Genomic DNA, 19,448 nt, shown 5'->3' with positions numbered 1-19,448 from the left:
AACAGAATGAAAGGTTCACCTGAAGAATGCTTTATGCAAAGTTCTGCCCTCTTGGGAATTGAATTCGTGCTTGAATTATCCTTGTGAAAAACCTTTGCTCCGAGTGGAAAAAATAATAATTTCTCAACCAATGATCAAAAGAAAAGATTTTGCTGGGAGGACCAGCTGTGAGATGCCATTGTACCTCTTGAGTTGTCTTTTTGATTCATATGAATAATTTAGGAAGCTGTTTATACACTGCTATTCATTTTTTCCTTAAGACCAACTTTTAGTTTTCTTCTTCTTCTTTTTTTAATCTATGGTTGCTTCAAATGAAAGCTAAAAGACTTTTTTGGGTGGGGGTGAGAATTGAAAGTGACACTATTTTGGAAAATTGACTTTTAAACATATACCTTAGCTGGTACTGGTGGTTCATACCTGTAATCCTAGCTAGGAGGATCTGAGGAGAGAAGTTAGAAGATAGCCCAGGAGAAAGGTTCTTGAGATTTTCATCTCCAGTAAATCAGCAAAAAACTAGAAGTGGAAGTGTTGCTCAAGTGGTAGAGTTCTAGCCTTGCATGAAAAAGCCAAATGGGAACATAAGAGCCTGAGTTCAAGCCCCAGTGTTGGTGCAAAAAAATGATCCATCAATTCTATTCCTAAGAATTTATTTGAGATTTAAATGTGCAAGTCTCTAAAGTATCTGGTACAAGAATATTCAGAGTACCTATATTCATATTTTTTTTTGTCCGTTGTGGGACTTGAACTCTGAGCCTGGGTTTTGTCCCTGAGCTCTTCAGCTCAAAACTAGTACTCTACCACTTGAGCCACAGCACCACTTCTGGTTTTCTGGTGGTTAATTGGAGAGAAGAGTTTCACAGACTTTAGTGCCCAGGCTGGCTTTGAACTGTGATCCTCAGCCTCCTGAATAGCTAGGATTACAGGTGTGAGCCACTGGCACCAAGCTCATAATCTTCTTAAATTGGAAATAATCTGAATGGTTACTAATAGGACAACAGATAAGTTAAATATTATTATACACTGGAATGCTACACAGCAATGAAAGACCAAATTACTGATACCTATAACATGGGTACATTGAAGTATTGTTATGTTGATAAAGCAGGCATGGGACACATGTCTCACGATTACAATGGTAGTTTCAGCTACTTAGGAGGCTGAGAGACGAGAATCTTGAGTTAGAAGGTAACAGGGATATAGGCAACATAACCATATCCTTCTTGAAGAAAAGACACAAGAGTGTCTATGGCACAAGTCCACCTACATGCAGCTTAAGAACAGACAAAGGAGTAGTTATTACTAGGAGTTGTTGACTCACACCTGTAATTCTAGCTACTCAGGGGGCCTAGATATGAGGACCACAGTTCTAAGCCAGCCTGGGTAAGAAGATCCATGAGACTCATCTCCAATTAACTACCTCCTCACCTCCCCAAAATCGAAGCCAGAAATGGAGCTGCAGTTCAAGTGGTAAAGTGTTAGGCTTGAGTAGAAAAGCTTAAGGACAGTAGCCAGGTTTCAAGTTCAAGCCCTAGGACTGGCACACACACACACACACACACACACACATACACACACACACACACACACACACACACACACAACAAGAGTAATCATTTCTAGGAAGAGCAACTGACTGGTTATAATATGAAGGAATGCATTAGAGCTCTGGAAATGGCTTATATCTCAATATGGGTGGTTGTTACGTGAAAATTCTTCAGTTGAATAGTGAAGCTGTGCACCTTTATGTATTTTACACATATACTCCTAATCGGAATGCAAGATTGTATATTTTGCTTTGTACCAGAAAGAATCCTAGCTATGATATTGTTGGTATTGGATAAGGGTTTCCTGAATTAGTTGTCTGTTGTTGCATAACAAATCACCCTAAAGTATTATCTCAGTTTCTGTGGGTTGGGAATTTGGGAGCAACTCAGGTGGGTAGTTCTGGCAGAAACCTAATGAGGTTGTGGGCTAGATATTTACTCGGGATGTGGACATGTGAAGGTGTGTGCCGATGGTGGCCAGGGGAGTGTGTTCACATGGCTGTGGAAGCAGAACCTCAGCTGGCTGGTTTGTTTGGCTGTCATTGTTCTTACCTGACAAGACAACCGCAGTAAGCTGTGGAGCTACAACACTGCAGGCATTCTCTGCGGCCGAGCTGCTGCACTGACAAGCATTCCCCAGGATGGGGTTGCAGCCCTACAGTTTCTGATGACTAGGAGCAGAAGGATTGCCACGCCTGAAAGACTATAGCAAAAACGGGCACCAAGAACAGCAAAACCAACAAACCAAACCAAAGCATCAAAACAAAACAAAACTCCTCTTTCTTGGCTCACAGGTGTCTGTCCTTTCCCTGAACACTCACTGGGAAATGAGGAATAAATGTATAGAACAAATACACCAGGCACAGTAGACTTATCCTGGGACCTCATGTGACTTTACTCATCCCTTAAGCACTACCGCCAAATAGTCATGAGAAGATGATGTGCTTTTCTCTGGCCTTATACCTCTTAGATTTCCTCCGTGTGCCTCAGGCCTCTTCCCACGCCTCTTCAGTGTTTCACAGGAAACAGCTCAGTGGGAGACCAGAACCAGAGTCCATAATCCTTCACCTCCCGAGGTGTACCACTGGAAAGGAGGTGGTGGTGGTAGAAGGGGGTGGGGCAGGGGGGGAGGTAGAGTTTGGAGAGAAGATGAGGCGGGTCATATAGAATGTGGAGCTCTCTGTGGTCCACCTCTTATTTCAAGGCCTCATCTGAAGGTCCCCAAGAGAAGAAAGAGGTTCTGGTATGTGTCTTCCTTCCTGGTCATAGCCTGAAGTTGGGGAGCGAGGAGGTTTAGCAAGTCTTGGGAGGATTAGGAATGGTGTCCAAGTATAAAAGATGGGAGGTGGACTCTCCTCATCCCAGTGACAAGGATTGGGGGACACCTACAAAGTCCTGAGGCTTCCACATAAAAACAAAATTTCATACAGAAAGAGAGCAGAGAGCAATAGTGAGTCGTAACATAATAAGGAGAGGGAGCCAGGTGGGAGCAGAGTAAGGGGAGACCCTTGTGTCCTTGGTGTCACCTATGCCACCTCTCAATGGAGCATCAGCTACCTGGGACACCCCAGAACCAGACAGGGCAAAATGAGACCAAGAAGGGCACCTAGTAATGTAAGCCCTGAGAAGCTCAGAATTAATTCCAGGGAAGAAGAGGGGGGGAAAAAAGACTGAGAAAGAGTTTTAAACTCAACTGTGACTAAATTATAAAGTTGAATTGACTAAGACATGACTGGATTTGAATGCATTTATCTGAAAGTGGCTAATTTTCTCTGCTTTGAGGCAAAATGGAGACTCAAGGTAGAGAAATTACGCTCAATTATAGGAAAATAGAGAAAATCACATTTTTTTTTCTGCATACTCAAGTCAGTGACTGTGAAATGTGTCCTGGCTCCAATAATTATAGGCAGCCAGGTGTCAGTAAAATCTCAAGAATAGACCAAGGAATTGTTATGCGCTGTTCTTTCAGGTAATAACCTGATGAGAGGCTGTAACTCAAAAGAGCCATGCAGTGTCTTATCATCTTAAATCATGGTGAAATCCATAAGAGTTTCTGCTCAAAGTGTTCTCTTTGTATTGCAAAGCAGAGCTGAGTTTTCATGAAGTGGGAATTGTGTATACATAATATATAATATAAATATATATGCTGTATGTATTTTTTTCAGTGTTCTAAGGATGCTCATTCTAGATTATAACTGTGTGACTAACAGGGAGTGACTGGGACAATGCAGGTAAGGCAGAATCTCCTGGTTGTCCCTGCTGGTCCACTCTCCCTTCCTACTGAGCTCTGTTGTCCTCCCAGACTCTGGTCCACCCTCCATGCTGGGCTCCACCCCTCTCCCAGGCTAGGGAGGCAGAGCCCTGGGGTGAGTCACTCTAGAGGCTTGGGTGGGAAGGAGCAGAGAGGAAGGGAGAAGAGTGAGTCCAGATATTTGGATATTGATCCCTTTACTTACTGGTTGTGATTTCTCTGGCTTCCTCTAGAAAGCAGTTTCCTGCAAGGAACTCTCTCCAGACAGCTATATTCTGTGAGCTCCGAAAATTGCATGCACACTCTTTCTCTGTCCCACTCTCTCTGTCTCTTTCCATCTCTGTCTGTATGTCTCTTTCTGCCCTTGTTTTCAGGATGGGCTAGTCATGTTTTATTACTATAAGCCAAGAACAAACACAGTCCCTTCCCAAGATTCCTAAAACTTTGCCCATACTCTTGAAAATTGTGTCTTTATTAAACTCTCCTTTAATTACCTATTGAGTGTAATGTGATTTGGGCTGATACATTAGAGACAGTTATAAGAAGTCCTGACCTACCTGCCTGTCTCTGGGGGTGGTCCACAGTGTCACATATGTGGCAATACCACCTGGCATAGGCTAGAGACCTCAGTGAAGGGAGTGACAATTTCTTATGTGGCCTGCTAGCTCTTACACAACTTCTGGAGTTGTGTTCAGGATTCGGAATATTCTTTGAGATCTTTCAACTATTAGGGTTGTGATTATAAATGGTAATTATAGTTATAAACATGAAAAAAGACACTAGAGCATTTATACTAAGAGATCAATTTTCTTAATTACTGAAGAGCTATCTGTCCATCAGCCTCGATTGCTCTCTGTGGGAATTGAACCTAGGACCTTGTGTATACTAGACAAGGACTCTACTACTTGAAAATATCTCCAACCCCTTTGATTTTGAGACAGTCTCCTATCTACCCTCGAGCAGGCTGCGGTTGAACTTGTGATTTTCCTGTTTCTGCCTCCCAAGTAGCCCAGATTACAGGTGTGTACCACCATTTCCCACTCTGCTTTTTAGAGTGAGCAATAAGCACTTCTAGGCTAAGGGCTTCTATGTCGTCAACAAAGGCTGAGAATTCATGTTTGGACTGAAAGAGGCCAGGGAGGAATCACTTGACCTGCTTAGCTTCTTCGACAGAAGTGTCGATTCCCTCCAGCCCTAGACCATGGTTTTCTACTGTTTGAAGAAAGTTCAAGAAGCTCTAAGGCCTCCTTCACTCTGATAGTACTTAACAGAGTGATTCATCTTCAATTTCTCCCATGTACCTTTGGTCATTGACGTTTTATTTTTCAATAGATCACCTGAATAGCTGGAATTTTTCTTTCTCTTCCTCTCCCCTCCCCTTCTTTCCTTTTTCTTTTCCTTCCTTCCTTCCTTCCTTCCTTCCTTCCTTCCTTCCTTTGTTCTTTCTCACTTTCTCTTCCCTTTCCTCCTCTCTCTCTCTTCTTTCTCTGTCTTTTTCTTTCTTCTCTCTGAGGGAGTTGGGGCATTGTGCCATGTGTGCCTCAGGCTTACTTTTATTGTATGGAGACTACAAAATTGCCCTATCAATGGTATCTAGTTTTTGTCAAAAATTTACTACAAACTGAGCAGCTCTAGGGCTGACACTGGAGTGCTCTTCTTGAGCATGAAGTGGTGGCTATTCTGTCTGCAGAAGAGAAGGCCAAAGTGTCTACTCCCCTGCTCTGATCTGAAAACACGTATTAGAGAGCACAGCTCCAGTACACCCTTGGTCTCCGGTCTCCCATTAGCCATTGAAACTCCTGCAGTCTGGTCCTAGGTGAGAATTGTTTTGCCTTCTATAGCTGAATCTCTGGGTAGTGGCCACTAGTAGTTACATTAGGATGTCACATGTTTAATTTTTACCAACTGACATTCTGTGACTCATTACAAGCTACAGACGATATGAACAAAAGCTACTGTCTTATAGATACAGAGCCCACTTCTGGGAGCAGTTTTGTCTTGTCTTGTCTTTTCCCTTCTTCCCTTTCCCTTTCCCTTTCCCTTCTCCCTTCTCCCTTCTCCCCTTTCCCTTTCCTTTTCCCTTTTCCCTTTTCCCTTCCCTTTTCCTTCCCTTCCCTTTTCCCTTCCCTTCCCTTCCCTTTTCCCTTCCCTTTTCCCTTCCCTTTTCCCTTCCCTTCCCTTCCCTTCCCTTCCCTTCCCTTCCCTTCCCTTCCCTTCCCTTCCCTTCCCTCCCACGTCCCCTCCCCTCCCATCCCCTCCCATCCCCTCCCCTTTCTGTCCTCTCATCTTTCTTTCTGATTTAAGTTATGCCAGTACTGGGGATGGAACTCAGAGCCATGGCGCTCTCTCTCAGCATTTCCTGCTCAAGGCTGACTCTGAAGTTGTTCCTCCACTTCTGGCTTTTTTCTGGTTAACTAGAGATTACAATCTCACAGACTTTTCTTACCAGGCTAGCTTCAAATTGCAATCTTCTGACCTCAGCCTTCTGAGTAGCTAGGATTACAGGCACCAGCCACCAGCACTGAGAATAAACCATCTTTTCTTAGCCCCCTGGAAAAAGTTGACTAAAGTTTCAGGAAAGCTGATCTGGTGAAAAGTTCTGAAGTAGAATTCAAGGTGTCTGAGCTCTTGAATAACTTGGCAGTGACTCTCTTGATACTTCCTGGTCATCCCCTTGCTTTGCAGTGGAGGGCTAGTCTCCATTTGTGGTTCCTCCTCTTCTGCCATTGCTGCTGGTGGAGAGTAGCCTTCCAAGTGTGTGGCCCTTTAAATCTGGTCTCCACAGCATCACAGGCCAGGTCATTATTATGCGTGTGTTGCCACTGGGAACTGCTAGCATGGATGCTCCAATTGGGGGCCTCTACCAAGGGGAGGCAAATCAAACCACAGTACCACCTGGCTGTCTGTAATTGGAATCTATATAGGGCCCCAGGGAGCCCATTATGAAAACATCTATTTCCATCTACTCCAACCAACAGTCTAAACCACTCTTGATGAGAAAGGTCCCGGAGTAACTGAGTGGCGGGACCTTCTTTTCCTGGGTGACATTAAGAAGACGTCACATGAATTGAGTAAGTCTTGTTCTAAAGTGAATCTCTCCTGTCCACTTACATGTACGATGAAACCCATTTCTACTGAGGTAGAGGTGATGAACCTGAGCAAAATCCGCATTATTCTAGACAAATTAATGTAAGTTTCAGCCAACAGGTGTACACACACACACACACACACACACACACACACACACACACACAGTAGTTAAAACAATGATGTATGGATGGTCTTGTTTATCTTGCAAAGAAGTTAATGAAGTGTGATGGGAAAGGCAGACTTCCATTCCCCGAGGGCATCTCTATAACTGATAATCAGCTTCATTTTCCAGTGCAAGGGAATGAGTACACATTAAATACACATACTAAGCTGTATGTGGAGAAAATTATTTGTAAAAACCACTTAACTAATTTTATAAAATCTTAAGTGAATTGGTGAAGGTTGGGAATCTCTAAGAAGCTGCTCACTTTCATTTCCAAATGCTAGAATTTTTTTTTTTTTTTTATCTGTCATAGCGCTTGAACTCTAGGCCTGGGTGTTGTCCCTGAGCTCTTCAGCTCAAGGCTAGTACTCTACCATTTGAGCCACCGCACCACTTCTGGTTTTCTGGTAGTTTAATTGGAAATGAGAGTCTCATGGACTTTCAGGCCTGGCTGGCTTTGAACCTCAATCCTCAGATCTCAACTCCCTGAGTAGCTAGGATTACAGGTATGAGCCACCAGTTGTCTGGCTAGAATCCTTTTTTTAATTTTTTTTAGTCTTTGTAGTTATAAAAAGGAGTTACCATTTAACAAAGTCATTTATAAATGCAATGTATCTCGATCAACATCACCCTTCTTTACATTCTCACTCATCCCTCCCTTCCCCATTTCTTCCCTCTTCTTAATTTTGTGGAATATATATTGGATTTTTGTCTACATTTGCCTCCTATTCTATCATTCACTCTGATGTTTTTTAAATTTTTATTATTTTATTTGTTTGTTTATTTTTGTGGATTATAGGGTTTGATCTCTGGGCTGGGCGTTGTCCCTGAGCTTTTCAGCTCAAGGCTACCTCTTTACCCCTTGTGCCACAGCGCTGCTTCTGTTTTTCTAGTGGTTAACTGGAGATAAGAGTCTCATGTTTTCTTGTGTCGGAGCTGGTTGTGAACCGCAATACTCAGATCTCAGCCTCCTGAGTAGCTAGGTTTGAGTCACTGCGCCCGGCCACCCTAATGTTTTATTTTTGCTGAGCTTTGGATCAAGAAAATGTAGGATATATCCATAATGGAATTTTACTCATCCATTAGAAAGAATGCTATTGTATCATTTGTAAAGAAATGGAAAGACTTGGAAAAAATTATGTAAATGGAAGTCAGGCCCTGAGAGACAAAGGATCCCTGCTTTATTTTCTTTATTCCTTTAAATTTCCTTCCTTGGATGCTAGATTTTGCTTACAAACTTGTAAGTAACTATGTTGGGTAGCATGCAAGTGTATATAAGTGTATTAACTCAAATGCATGAATTCTTTTGTATGCTTGTAACATTTATGGGGTATAAAGAGCAGGCAGGTACTTCTGTCTCTCATCAGAAACTCATAGTGGGTTTTCCTTGATCCTATTGGCAACCATCCAGGCTCACAAGACGACAATCCAGACCATTCCACCCCAACTCTGTGTTTCTAGGTCATTCCTTACTAGGTCCTTGTCATTAGTTCTTCTCTAATATGAAGGCCTTTGGGATTTGGTGCTCTTAACAAAAAAGATCTTGAGAACTCCATGCCCCTTCTGTCATGTGTGGTTGCAGTGAAAAGGTGGCTGTCTATGAACTAGAAAGAGGGCCTTCTCCAGACTCTGAATCCACTAGTGTCTGGATCTTGAGCTTCCCAGCCTCCCAGAACTGTGGAATTTTCTTACAGAAAGCCCTAATGGACTACGACTAGATAGTTCTATAACTGTCAGTGTTTCTGCCTCCAACTGTCCTTCCTTGCAAAGTTTCATGGCTAAGAGTTAATTTTGTGGATGAAGACCTCCTCAGTTCCAGGTTCTGCCATTTACTGTGTGCTCTTGGCTGATTTCCATCAACTCTTCTAGACTTTGATTTCCCCAACTTGAAAACGGATGGTATTTATTTTATAGGCATTAAAATGAAAGTACTTATAATAAGGCACAGCATATACGAAGCACTTAAGATATGTTAACCCCTCATTAACATTTTTCATTGTTATTATGACATATGGCTGGGTTACAGTTACACGGTGTCACCCCTTTCTTTCTCTCTCTCTCTCTCCCCCCCTCCCAATATGCTCTATTTGTAAACTCTATCTACAGCTCTTGATGGAGATTTTTTTTTAAAACTTATTATATCAAGGAGTAAACTGAGGCTCAGAGCAGTTGAGAGAGTGCTAGGGTTGCAGAAGTAGGGGACAGATGATCCTGGCTGCCTACAATTCATTTCAGCCATGATAATTTTTGCCCCTGTACTAAAACAACAACAACAACAACAACAACAAAACCAGAGTGAACCCAGTACATGATTAGAGCTTCCACACAAGCAGCATTTGAGTAGGAGGTGCTCAACTATTTCTGGTAATTTGATGGACCAATATGCAATTTGGTATCTTTTCTAAGTGCTATTCTGTGCCTTCAGGCTGTGATTATCTTGATGATGATAAAGATGCTGCATGATATATTTTGATAGGCCTTAAGAAAGACAGACGATAACTTATTCTGCTCTTGAACTCCATGTGAATCTGAAAAAGCAATTCTCATTTCTTCTTTTTTTTTTTCTTTTCTGTGACTGTTCCTGTGGTTTCAAATATAGTTAGATGAGGAATGTCAGTGTTGTTTTTGTCACAAACCAGGCTTTCTCTATGACTCAGCAGGCTAATTGGTCTGTCAATGGCTTTCTTTGGTTAGGTGACTCACTGGATCCATTGTTGAGGAGGAGCAAGCACAGGGGCAGCTCCAGGGGGTCTGACATTCTCTCCACCAGATGTTATTAAAGCCATTGATGGTTTACAATCAACCACAACGGAGCTGGACTCCTTTTGTAAACAGCTGCTGGAAAGACAGCTCAGCTTCAGTGATCTGAGATTGCCTTGCCTCTTCAAGCATGCCCAGAGACAAAAAAGCAACTTCTGATTTCTAAAAGCATTGGACATAATAGTTCGTCTTTGCTGAGACTGAAATTTATGAACATAACCCATTGGATTCTCACATATTTATTGAATTTCTGCTACTTGTCAGCTGCTGTACCAGGCACTTGGAAACATAGCAGTGACACAGCAGACTAAACTTCTTATCTTCTTGGGGCTTCTTTAACATTTTTTCTTTATTATTATTTTGTAATTTTCTTTTGAACAAAAGTACATCCTCTACCATATTCATATCCTTTCCTATTCTTCTGCTTGCTTTTTTCAAATATCACTTGATGGGTTGTATTCATGTAAGCGTATGTGTGTGCATATGTATGTGTGTATGTAATGCTTTTTGATCCTTGTATCCCTTCTTTCTCCCATTTACTCCCAGAAGATCCCCTCCTAGAGAGCCTCCCTTATCCTGTTATACTGATGTTAAATTGCCATTACTAATTCATCATCATCATCATCATCATCATCATGAAAGCATGATATTTGGCTGGTGGAACTTGACTTCTGTCAAGTTCATTTTTCTTTATTTTCTATGGTTTATATTACTCACACCCAGCCAGCATGAAATCTATGTCTGTGTGTCTCTGTATCTCCACTCATGGGTTCCTGGGTACCTTGATGAACTCCATCATTTGACTATTGCAAACAGAGCCTCAACTAAACACAGGGATGTGAGTATCTCTCCAGAATACTGATCTATTGTTTGGATATTGCTTAAGATACGATGAGTTTATAAAGTAGGTCTACTAGTCATTTGTACTTCGTCTTCTGAGAACTGTATGGTCACCTAGTTTGCCCATTTAGTAGTTAGAATATTTACTCTCTGCTTAAGTTTTTGTTCTTTGTTTATTTTAGATATTTTTACATTTTCTGTTGAAAATCGGAGCATTTTCTCTCATTATATGGGCTATCTATCTAGTAATCTTTTCTTTGACTGTGTAGAAACTTTAATTTGATCCAGTCCCTTTTGTTAATTTTGCTTTATTTCCTTAGCAGTTGGAATCTTATTCAGACAATTATTACACACACACACACACACACACACACACACACACACACACATATCATCCTTGCATCTCTGGAAACATAGCATATAATACTCTTATTGGTATTATGTTGAGAATTTTTTCATCTATATTTACTGGAGAGATAAATCAGTGATTTTCTTGTGGTGTCATTTCTGATGTTTGAATGACTGTACTATTGGTTTCATGGTACAAGTTTGATAGTATACCTTCCCTTTCTATTTATTTCATGGAAAAGTTTGAGTAAGGATGGTACTAACTTTTTAAAGGTCTAGTAGAATTTGGCTTTCAGATCCTGAGTTTTTCTTTGTTGATAGACTATTCCTGTTTCAGTCTCACTGTTTTTGTTTATTTGTTTTTATTTTCTTTGGTTTTGGTTGTGGAGTTTGAACTCAGGGCCTGGGCACTGTCGATAAGTAAGTTCTTTTGCTCAAGGCTAGTGCTCTACTACTTTGAGCCACAGTGCCACTTCTGGTTTTCTGATGATCAGTTGGTGGTAAGAGTTTCATGGACTTACTTGCCTAGATGGGCTTTGAACCAGATCCTCAGATCTCAGTCTCCTAAGTCACTAGGATTACAAACATGAGCCATCAGTGCCTGGCTATCATTACTTTTAATAGATCTATCTATTTAAATAATATGTATCCTTTTTTCATATTTTTTTATTGTAATTAATAGAAGGTTACACTATATTCACCAGATAGAAGGTGTATTACTTCACATATTGATACCCTTTCTCATGTCTTGGTCCCCATTTTCCTCCCCCCACCCCCGCCCCTCATCTTGTTTTCCTCCTTCCCTATCCTATTTCAAATAACCAAATATGCATATATACAATATATCAGATAATCAGGTGAAATACTGTAACAATATGAGATAACCAAGGGAGAGCAAAAGAGATGAGAGATAACATAGTACATTAAGGACAACAATCACTCATTATATGGCTTTTGTTTCTATATCCTGGAGGTCCTTTCATTTAGCATCATCCCATATGGCCTTATGTATCTAGGTTTTGTTCTATATATCTCTGCTAGGAGAGCCCAAGGTTTCTACTGATTATGACAAATGAGGGAAACCACTAAGCCTATGTTTCTTTGGGTCTGGCTTACTTCACTTAATATGATTTTTTCTAAGTCTTTCCATTTCCTTACAAATAGGGTGATGTTCTTTCTCACAACAGCATAGAATTCCATTGTGTCTAATACGTATCCTTTCGGTTCAGTTTTGGTAGGTCAAATGCATCTAGAAATTTATCCCATTTTTCTAGATTTTCCAGCTCATTTGAATGTAGGTGTTCATAATATGCCTTTTTTTTTTGGATTTTACTGATATTTGTTGTTCTATATCTATTTTTATTTCTAAATTTTAAATTCGTGTCTTTTAACTCCTCTTTTTAGTTAGATTGGCTAAAAGGGAGCAACTTTTTATTTTTTTGAAGCAGAAACTTCTCGTTTCATTGATTCTTTGTATAGTCTCTAAAATTCATCTATTTTGGCCCTAATCTTTATTATTTCTCTCTGTTAATTAGGGCTTTGGTTTGTTCTTGTTTCTCTAGGACCTTGAGGTTCATTATCTCACCATTTGAGATCTCTCTGGTTTCTTTTTTTCTTCTTCTTTTTTAATTAATTAATTAACTAATTAATTTTTTGCCAGTCCTGAGGACTGAACTCAGGGCCTAGGCACTCTCGTTGGGCTTTCTCAGGGCTAGAACTCCACCACGTGAACCACAGCATCACTTCTGGCCTTTTCTGTTTATGTGGTTCTAAGGAATTGAACCCTGGGCTTTGTGCACGCTAGACAAGCACTCTACCACTAGGTTCCAAGTCTCTCCTCCTCCTCCTCTGCCTCCTTTTCCTCCTCCTCCTCCCTTCTTCTCCCTCCTCCTTCCTCCTCCTCCTCCTTCTTCCTATTCCTCCTCCTTTCTCCTCCCCCTCCTCCTCCCCCTCCCCCTCCTCGCCCCTTCCCCCCTTCCTCCTCCTCCTCCACTTTTTCTCCTTCTTTTCCTTCTCCTTCTCCTTCTCCTCCTCCTCCTCCTCCTCCTCCTCCTCCTCCTCCTCCTCCTTCTTCTTCTTCATGTAGGCACCTCAAACTATAAATTCTACTCTTAACATTGTCTTTGCTTTATTGCAAAGATTGTAGTAAGTTGTGTTTTTCATTTACATTGGACCTTTGGAACTCCTAAGTTTCCCCTCTTATTTCTTTGGTGGCCCACATCCCTCATCAGAGTATTGTTCAGTTTCCACGTGCTTGAGTGTATTCTGTGATTTCTTTTGCTGTTAAGTTCTAATTTTATTCCCTTGTGGTCAGGTAGAGTACAGAGGATGATTTCAGTTTTCTTCTATTTGCTACAAATTGTTTTGCGTCTTAAAGGTATGACCTGGTTTTTACAAAGTTGCATGGTCCGCTGAGATGAATGTGTATTGTACAGCTGCTGGATAAAATACTCTGTAAATGTCTTTTAAGTTTATTTTGTCACTATTGTTGTTTAATTCTGGTGTTTCTTTTTTTGGTTGTGGGGCATGAACTTTGGGCCTGGGCATTGTCTCTGAGCTCTTCAGCTCAAGGCAACTGATCTACGCTTACTGGATGTTGGGAGCCAAGGGCAGGGTCAGGCTGGCCCATGAATCTACATCACTGAGTAAGATAACCACACAAAGAAATGAGTTGTCATGTATGAACGCCATGCCTAACTTTGAGCTATACCGTCGGTATTGTGAATCACTTTCTGCTGAGGCTTGATTTCCATTGGGTGTAAATGTGTTATTGCTTTATCACTCTCTGCTGAGACCTATAGTGAGAGTAAACACGTGGACCTCCCCTGCCCCTTTAGGGCCTGTGTGGGTTTTAAACCTTGATTCTCAGATCTCAGCCTTCTGAGTAGCTAGGATTATAGGTGTGAGCTACCATACCTTGCTTTTCCTTTTAAAAAAAATATGAAGAGATCTTCTTGTTTCTTCTAAGTTAGGTCTAATGTCTACTTATCAAATGTAAGTATAGCTACTACTGCCTGATTTGGGGAAGATCTTTTCCCACCCTTGGACCCTGAGCCAATGTTTGTTTTTATCAGTAAGATAATGGTCCTATCCTGCTTTTAAGTCTAACTTTCCATTCTGTATCTTTGGATTGGTATGGAAAACATAGTTCTTGTGATTTACAGCAGGTATAATTCTCATGCTATGTAACACACATGTTGTTCCTCCTTATATGTCGACCTGTAAGAAGACTTAAATTCTGGGTGTGGCCTTGGACACCTATAATCTCAGCTAGGTGGAGACAGGAGAATGGAAGTTTGTGGCCAGCTAGGGCAAAAAGATTTGATTTCAAAAACTAAACAGAAAGAATTGGGGGCATACATGAAGTAGTAGAGTGCCCCAAGTTCAGTACTTAAAAGCAAAAAGATGTGGTTGTTTGGAAACAATGCCAGGGTGCAGTGTCCCAGTGAGAAACAAGTTGGGTTCAAAACGCTCATCTCTCAGTGTCGTCTTGGGAATTAGGGATAATGAAAGAAAAAATCTAGTTACAGGATAGTGTGAGTCTGGAGTAGATCTTGAGTCAGAATGTTTGAGCTTTCTAGGATTAGGTTTGCAAAGGTTGTCCAAGTGGTTCAAGTGTGTGTAGCAAGGAAGAGGAATCACTGATTCCTGTAACAAGGCCTGTGCACCTCAGCCCAGTCCTGTTTCAGCCAGGTGGGCCCTGCTTTCAGCAGTGTGGAGAAGCTCTGAAAAGGATGTGTAGAGTAAAGCTCACCCAAGTAAAGGGAGAAATTCTGGTAATCTTCCGTAGTTACTGCTTTGTAAGAATTTCTGTTCCTTTGATGAATTTCTTTCCTAAATGATGTCATAATGGTGCTAAAGAATGACAATGGGGATTTTTGGGTAGGCAATAGAGAAAGGATGACTCTCATGAGTAAATAGAAGGGTAGAAGGGAAAGGCTATGGCATAATTGAAATGTGTGTTCAACACCAGAGTAAATATTGACTAGGTAATTGGACATGGGTTTGAAGGATAGAAGTGCGAACATTAATTTTGGGATCATGCCTATAATCCTAGCTATTCAGGAGTCTGAGATCTGAGGATCAAGGTTCAAAGCAAGCCCAAAAAGACAAATTTGAGAAACTCTTATCTCTAATAAACCAGCAAAAAGCTGGAAGTAGAAGTGTGCTTCAAATGATAGAGCACTAACCTTGAGTGGAAAAGCTAAAGGACAGCTCAAGGCCCTGAGTCCTGTCCTTGGACTTTCTCAAGGCTAGAGCTCTACCACTTGAGCCTCAACACCATTTCCAGCTTTTTTTTTTCTATGTATGTGGTACTGAGGAGTCAAACCTGGGTCTTTGGGAATGCTAGGCAGGCACTCTACCACTAGGCCAAATTTCTAGTCCCTTGGACGTAAATTCTTACCCCACACTTATTGTCTCCCATGTTTTCTCCTTGTATAAGGAGATCTTAACTTTTCTGGAACTTTCTCTTTCTCTGTTGCAGTGTGGGTCACATGGCTTTACCTTTACTAAGAGAGTTTTCTCAATACCATCCTCTAAATAATTTTTGCTTCTCTTATTAGTTAATGGTACTACTTTTACATATTTGTCCTCACCTATATTCTATTTCACTTCCCTATTTGTTTCTAGCATAGCATCACATTATTTTATAAGTATAACACTAATTTTGTTACCATGTGGTACTGCTGTAAGGTCTAGCAGGGCAGGTCTCCTTCTTCGGTTCTTGCTTTTCAAAAGCTCTATTTTTTCCTTATATATGTTTATGAAACATTTAGTTCTTGTGTTAGAATGTACTGAAACATAGACTTAGAGATTAAATTGACATCTTAACAATGAAAGGTATCAAGCCCATGGTATAGTTCCTCATTTATTCTGCCTTCTTTTTTTTTTTTAATTGGATTGTCAGGGTAGTGTATAGAGGGGGTTACAGTTACATTCATCAGGTAGTAGGCGCATTACCTCTCACATATTATACTCCTTCTCATGTTTTTGTTCCTGTTTCCCTCCCCGGACCCTTCCCAATCATCTTGTAACTCTGCCTTCTTTCATGTTCTTAAATAGAGTTTTACATTTTTCTTCATAAATTTCTTATAAGTTGGTAAATTCATTGCTGGATTTGAAGTTTTATTGGCATTCTGCATGGCCTCTTAGCATTTCCGGCTGTAGCTATAAACTATCGATTGATCTTGTACTTGGTAACTTTGCCCAGCTAGCTCATTACCTCTGATACTTTGTTGATTCATTTGGGATTTGTATGTTGACTGTATCATTTGCAAACATGACAAATAGGAGGGCTTTATGGGTTCTTTTCAGTGACTCTCCTGAGCCTTTGTCTGTCACACATGCATACTGTGGGAATGTCTCTTTCTTCCTGCCACTCTGCCCATAGTCCATAGAGGATAAGAGAGACTTCCTTTCTTACCCAAGGTCTTCTCTAGCCCTATCAGTGCTATGGGGCACTGATAGCAGCTGACAGAATTTCCTGGTATTGGCTGAATTTTGGAATGATTCCTACTATTCTGTACAGCCATCCATGGGTCCTGTATGACCTAAGAAGACTTTCTGTATGGGTGATACCAAGTAGTGAACCCACATTGGCTTTCAATCTTCCTTAGGCTTACTTCTTCTCTAGGGTAATTGCAGCAAGTTACATAGCTTTGTGGAGTCTATTTCTTCCATTGTAAAGGCAGAATAGTGAGACCACATAGCTACAGAGCTGCACTGTAGTAATGTCCTTTTCCACACTGTGTTTCTGACTATAGATGCTGATCTTCTGCCTCTCCTAGCACTGTGGTTTGTGGTACAGTGCTTAGGAGCTTGTGCCTTCAGCAATAATTGAGTTTTAGCAGCTATGGCTAGATCATATTCCTGCCTTCTCACCCAAAAGATTATTTATGATCCAAATTCTATGCTGGTACAATGGATGTAATCTTAGCTGTTTGGGAGGCAAAAATTGGGGGAACATAGATTGAGGCCAGCAGAAAGTTTGTGAGACTCCATCTAAACCAAGAGCTTGGCATGATGCCACATGCTGTCATCCTAGCAACACAAGGAAGCACACATAGCAGGGCTATAGTCCAGGCATAAGATTATATCTCAAAAATAACTAATCCCACCAGACACCCGTAATCACACCTATAATCCTAGATACTCAGGAGGCTGAGATCTAAGGATTGTGGTTTAAAGCCATCCTGGTTAAGAAAAATCTATGAATAATCTTATCTCTAACTAGCAAAAAAACCCCAACAAAACAAAACAAAACAAAACAAAACAAAAAAATAAAACCAAACCACAAAACAAATCTGAAAGTGAGCTGTGGCTCAAATGGTAGAGCACTAAAAAAAAAAGTTCAGAGGCAACACTCAGGCCCCGAGTTCAAGCTCCAGGACCAGTAAGTGTATGCATATATGTGCAAAAGTTCATGTACACACACACACACACACACACACACACACACACACACACGAAACCTAATCCAAAGAGGGGTTGGCAGAGTGCTCAAACGACAGAAGACCTGCTTGGCAAGGCTTTGGGTTCAAACCTTTGTACTGTTAAAAAAAAATTCTAGTTTTATTCTTGTTACATGGGTGGACTTTAACTCCAATATTTATATGATACAGGGGTGTTTCAGGGGTACAGGACTCCAGTGATGATTTTCATTCCTCATGGGGGGCTAGGGAGGCATTCAGGATTGGGAATAAAGTGAACCAAATACTCCGGAGACTCTTTTCTTGGTGGCTTGGTGTCCTGGGAGTCCGCCTGGGGGAAAGTACCAATGTAGGGTGTAGCAGAAAGAGCCAGTGGTCTAGCTGGTTCTAATAGAGACCATTATTACAGCCAAGAACTCAGCTAGCCACACCCAGTCACCTACTACTAGTAGTGCTATCGCAGAGGGATAATTTAAATGAGCAATAAGAGCAACTCAATACTCAGGGAACCTTTACTAGTAGCCTCTTTTAATATACCAGGTCTCTGTGAGTTTCTGTGGCTCCTTGAGAACATACTTTACTTGCAGATTATAAGTAGATGGCTTGCATTGTTTTGGCCCAATGAAGGGAGGGGTGCATGAGAAAAGAGTGGGAAGAAGCAGAGAAAGAGAGGTAGAGTTCTCAAAGGGAGGAGGGATTATCCCGACCAGTTTATCACCCTTCAGAGTACATTAGGTCACAGAGCCTGCTGGGACAGAGAAACTGGCAGCTGACCAGGGATGTGGGGTGGGGATGAAATTCAACATTACATAAGCTCTGTGGGTTTTAGTTGGCAGTGTGCCCCACCTGATTCAACAATATGATGGCACTACTATACTTATTTTAATAGCTAGAGTTGTTTTTACCAGAAGCTCAGGGCATTGAAAGGGATGCCAGACTCTCTTTTCTCTGCATTCAATAGGCCACCCATTAATTCCTGAGGACTCAACACAAGCTGGGCTGCCTCTTTCAGAGTCCTTCAGCATGCCGGTGAGTGTGGTGGAAACCACATATATGAGGGGTAGCCTTTAACAGACAGAGAATGTTTATTTCCAGTACCTCGAATTAGAGGCTGACTTAAGCCTAAGTTTCTAAGGTAGAAACAGAAGCCTAGGAACAGGAGATGCATGGACCTGGATTTTGTTTTGTTTTGTTTTTGTGGGTCATGGGCTTGAACTCAGCCTGGATGTTGTCCCTGAGCTCTTCAGCTCAAGGCTACCACCCTATCCTGGAGCCAAGCCCCACTTTCCATTTTCTAGTGGCTAATTGGAGATAAGAGTCTCAGGTCCTTTTGTGTCAGGGCTGGTTTTGAACCTTGATCCTCAGATCTCAGGCCCTGAGTGGCTAGGATTACGGGCGTGAGCCACCTCTCCCAGTGGGACCTGGATTTTTAACTTCCAAGGATGGAAGAAATTTCCAGCAGGCTGATCCAGAATGCAACCAGCTACTTTAAGAGTGGTAGTGAGTTTCCATTACTGAAGGCCACTTGGTGGGGGAGATGCTGTGAATGAGTAATATGCATACATATCTACATACACACATATATGTGTGTGCATGTGCATACATACACACATATACATATTTATATTATTTGTAATTGCAGAACCAATTGATCTAACAGAAGAAAATATTGTAGTGTGTAGTTTGCCCTCTTCTTGGCTAGTAGGCACTAATGGATTTATTTGTTCGTCCAACCTGTTACCAGCAGATCCTGAGTGGTGAACACGAAAGAACAGCAAACAGTAGTTGGATATGGTGTGGTTTAAAGTTCTGTCCTGGTCGTGTGTGTGTGTATGTGTGTGTGCACTGGATACTGGGCTGTGGACTCACTATTCTTCAGGTTTTCTTTTCTTTTTCTTTTTTTTCTACCCCTTAGAGCCTCTTTAAGGTGATTAATTGGAGATAAGAGTCTCAGGTCCTTTTGTGCCCGGGCTGGTTTTGAACCTTGACCTTCATATCTCAGTCTCCTGAGTAGCTAGGGT

At 41.4% G+C, this 19,448-nt stretch overlaps 1 protein-coding gene across 6 annotated transcripts in view; it reads left to right on the top strand.

Annotated features, from left to right (window-relative positions):
* The first annotated feature begins 6,640 nt into the window (after positions 1–6,640).
* The window catches only part of Clip4 (CAP-Gly domain containing linker protein family member 4), a 68,403-nt gene continuing 55,595 nt past the window's right edge, over positions 6,641–19,448 (top strand). For 5 of the 6 annotated variants that reach the window (XR_016536279.1, XM_090337228.1, XM_090337227.1 and 2 more), the window contains exons 1-2: positions 6,641–6,866; positions 18,389–18,456. The gene's annotated coding sequence lies outside the window, so the exon portion shown is untranslated. The remainder of the gene's footprint in view (positions 6,867–18,388; positions 18,457–19,448) is intronic. The other variant, XM_090337223.1, reaches the window with a different exon arrangement.

Source organism: Megascapheus bottae, chromosome 7 (genome assembly GCF_031878675.1).
Source record: "Megascapheus bottae isolate mThoBot1 chromosome 7, mThoBot2.hap1, whole genome shotgun sequence".
Taxonomy (NCBI): domain Eukaryota; kingdom Metazoa; phylum Chordata; class Mammalia; order Rodentia; family Geomyidae; genus Megascapheus; species Megascapheus bottae.
This window is presented reverse-complemented; position numbering and strand designations above follow the sequence as displayed.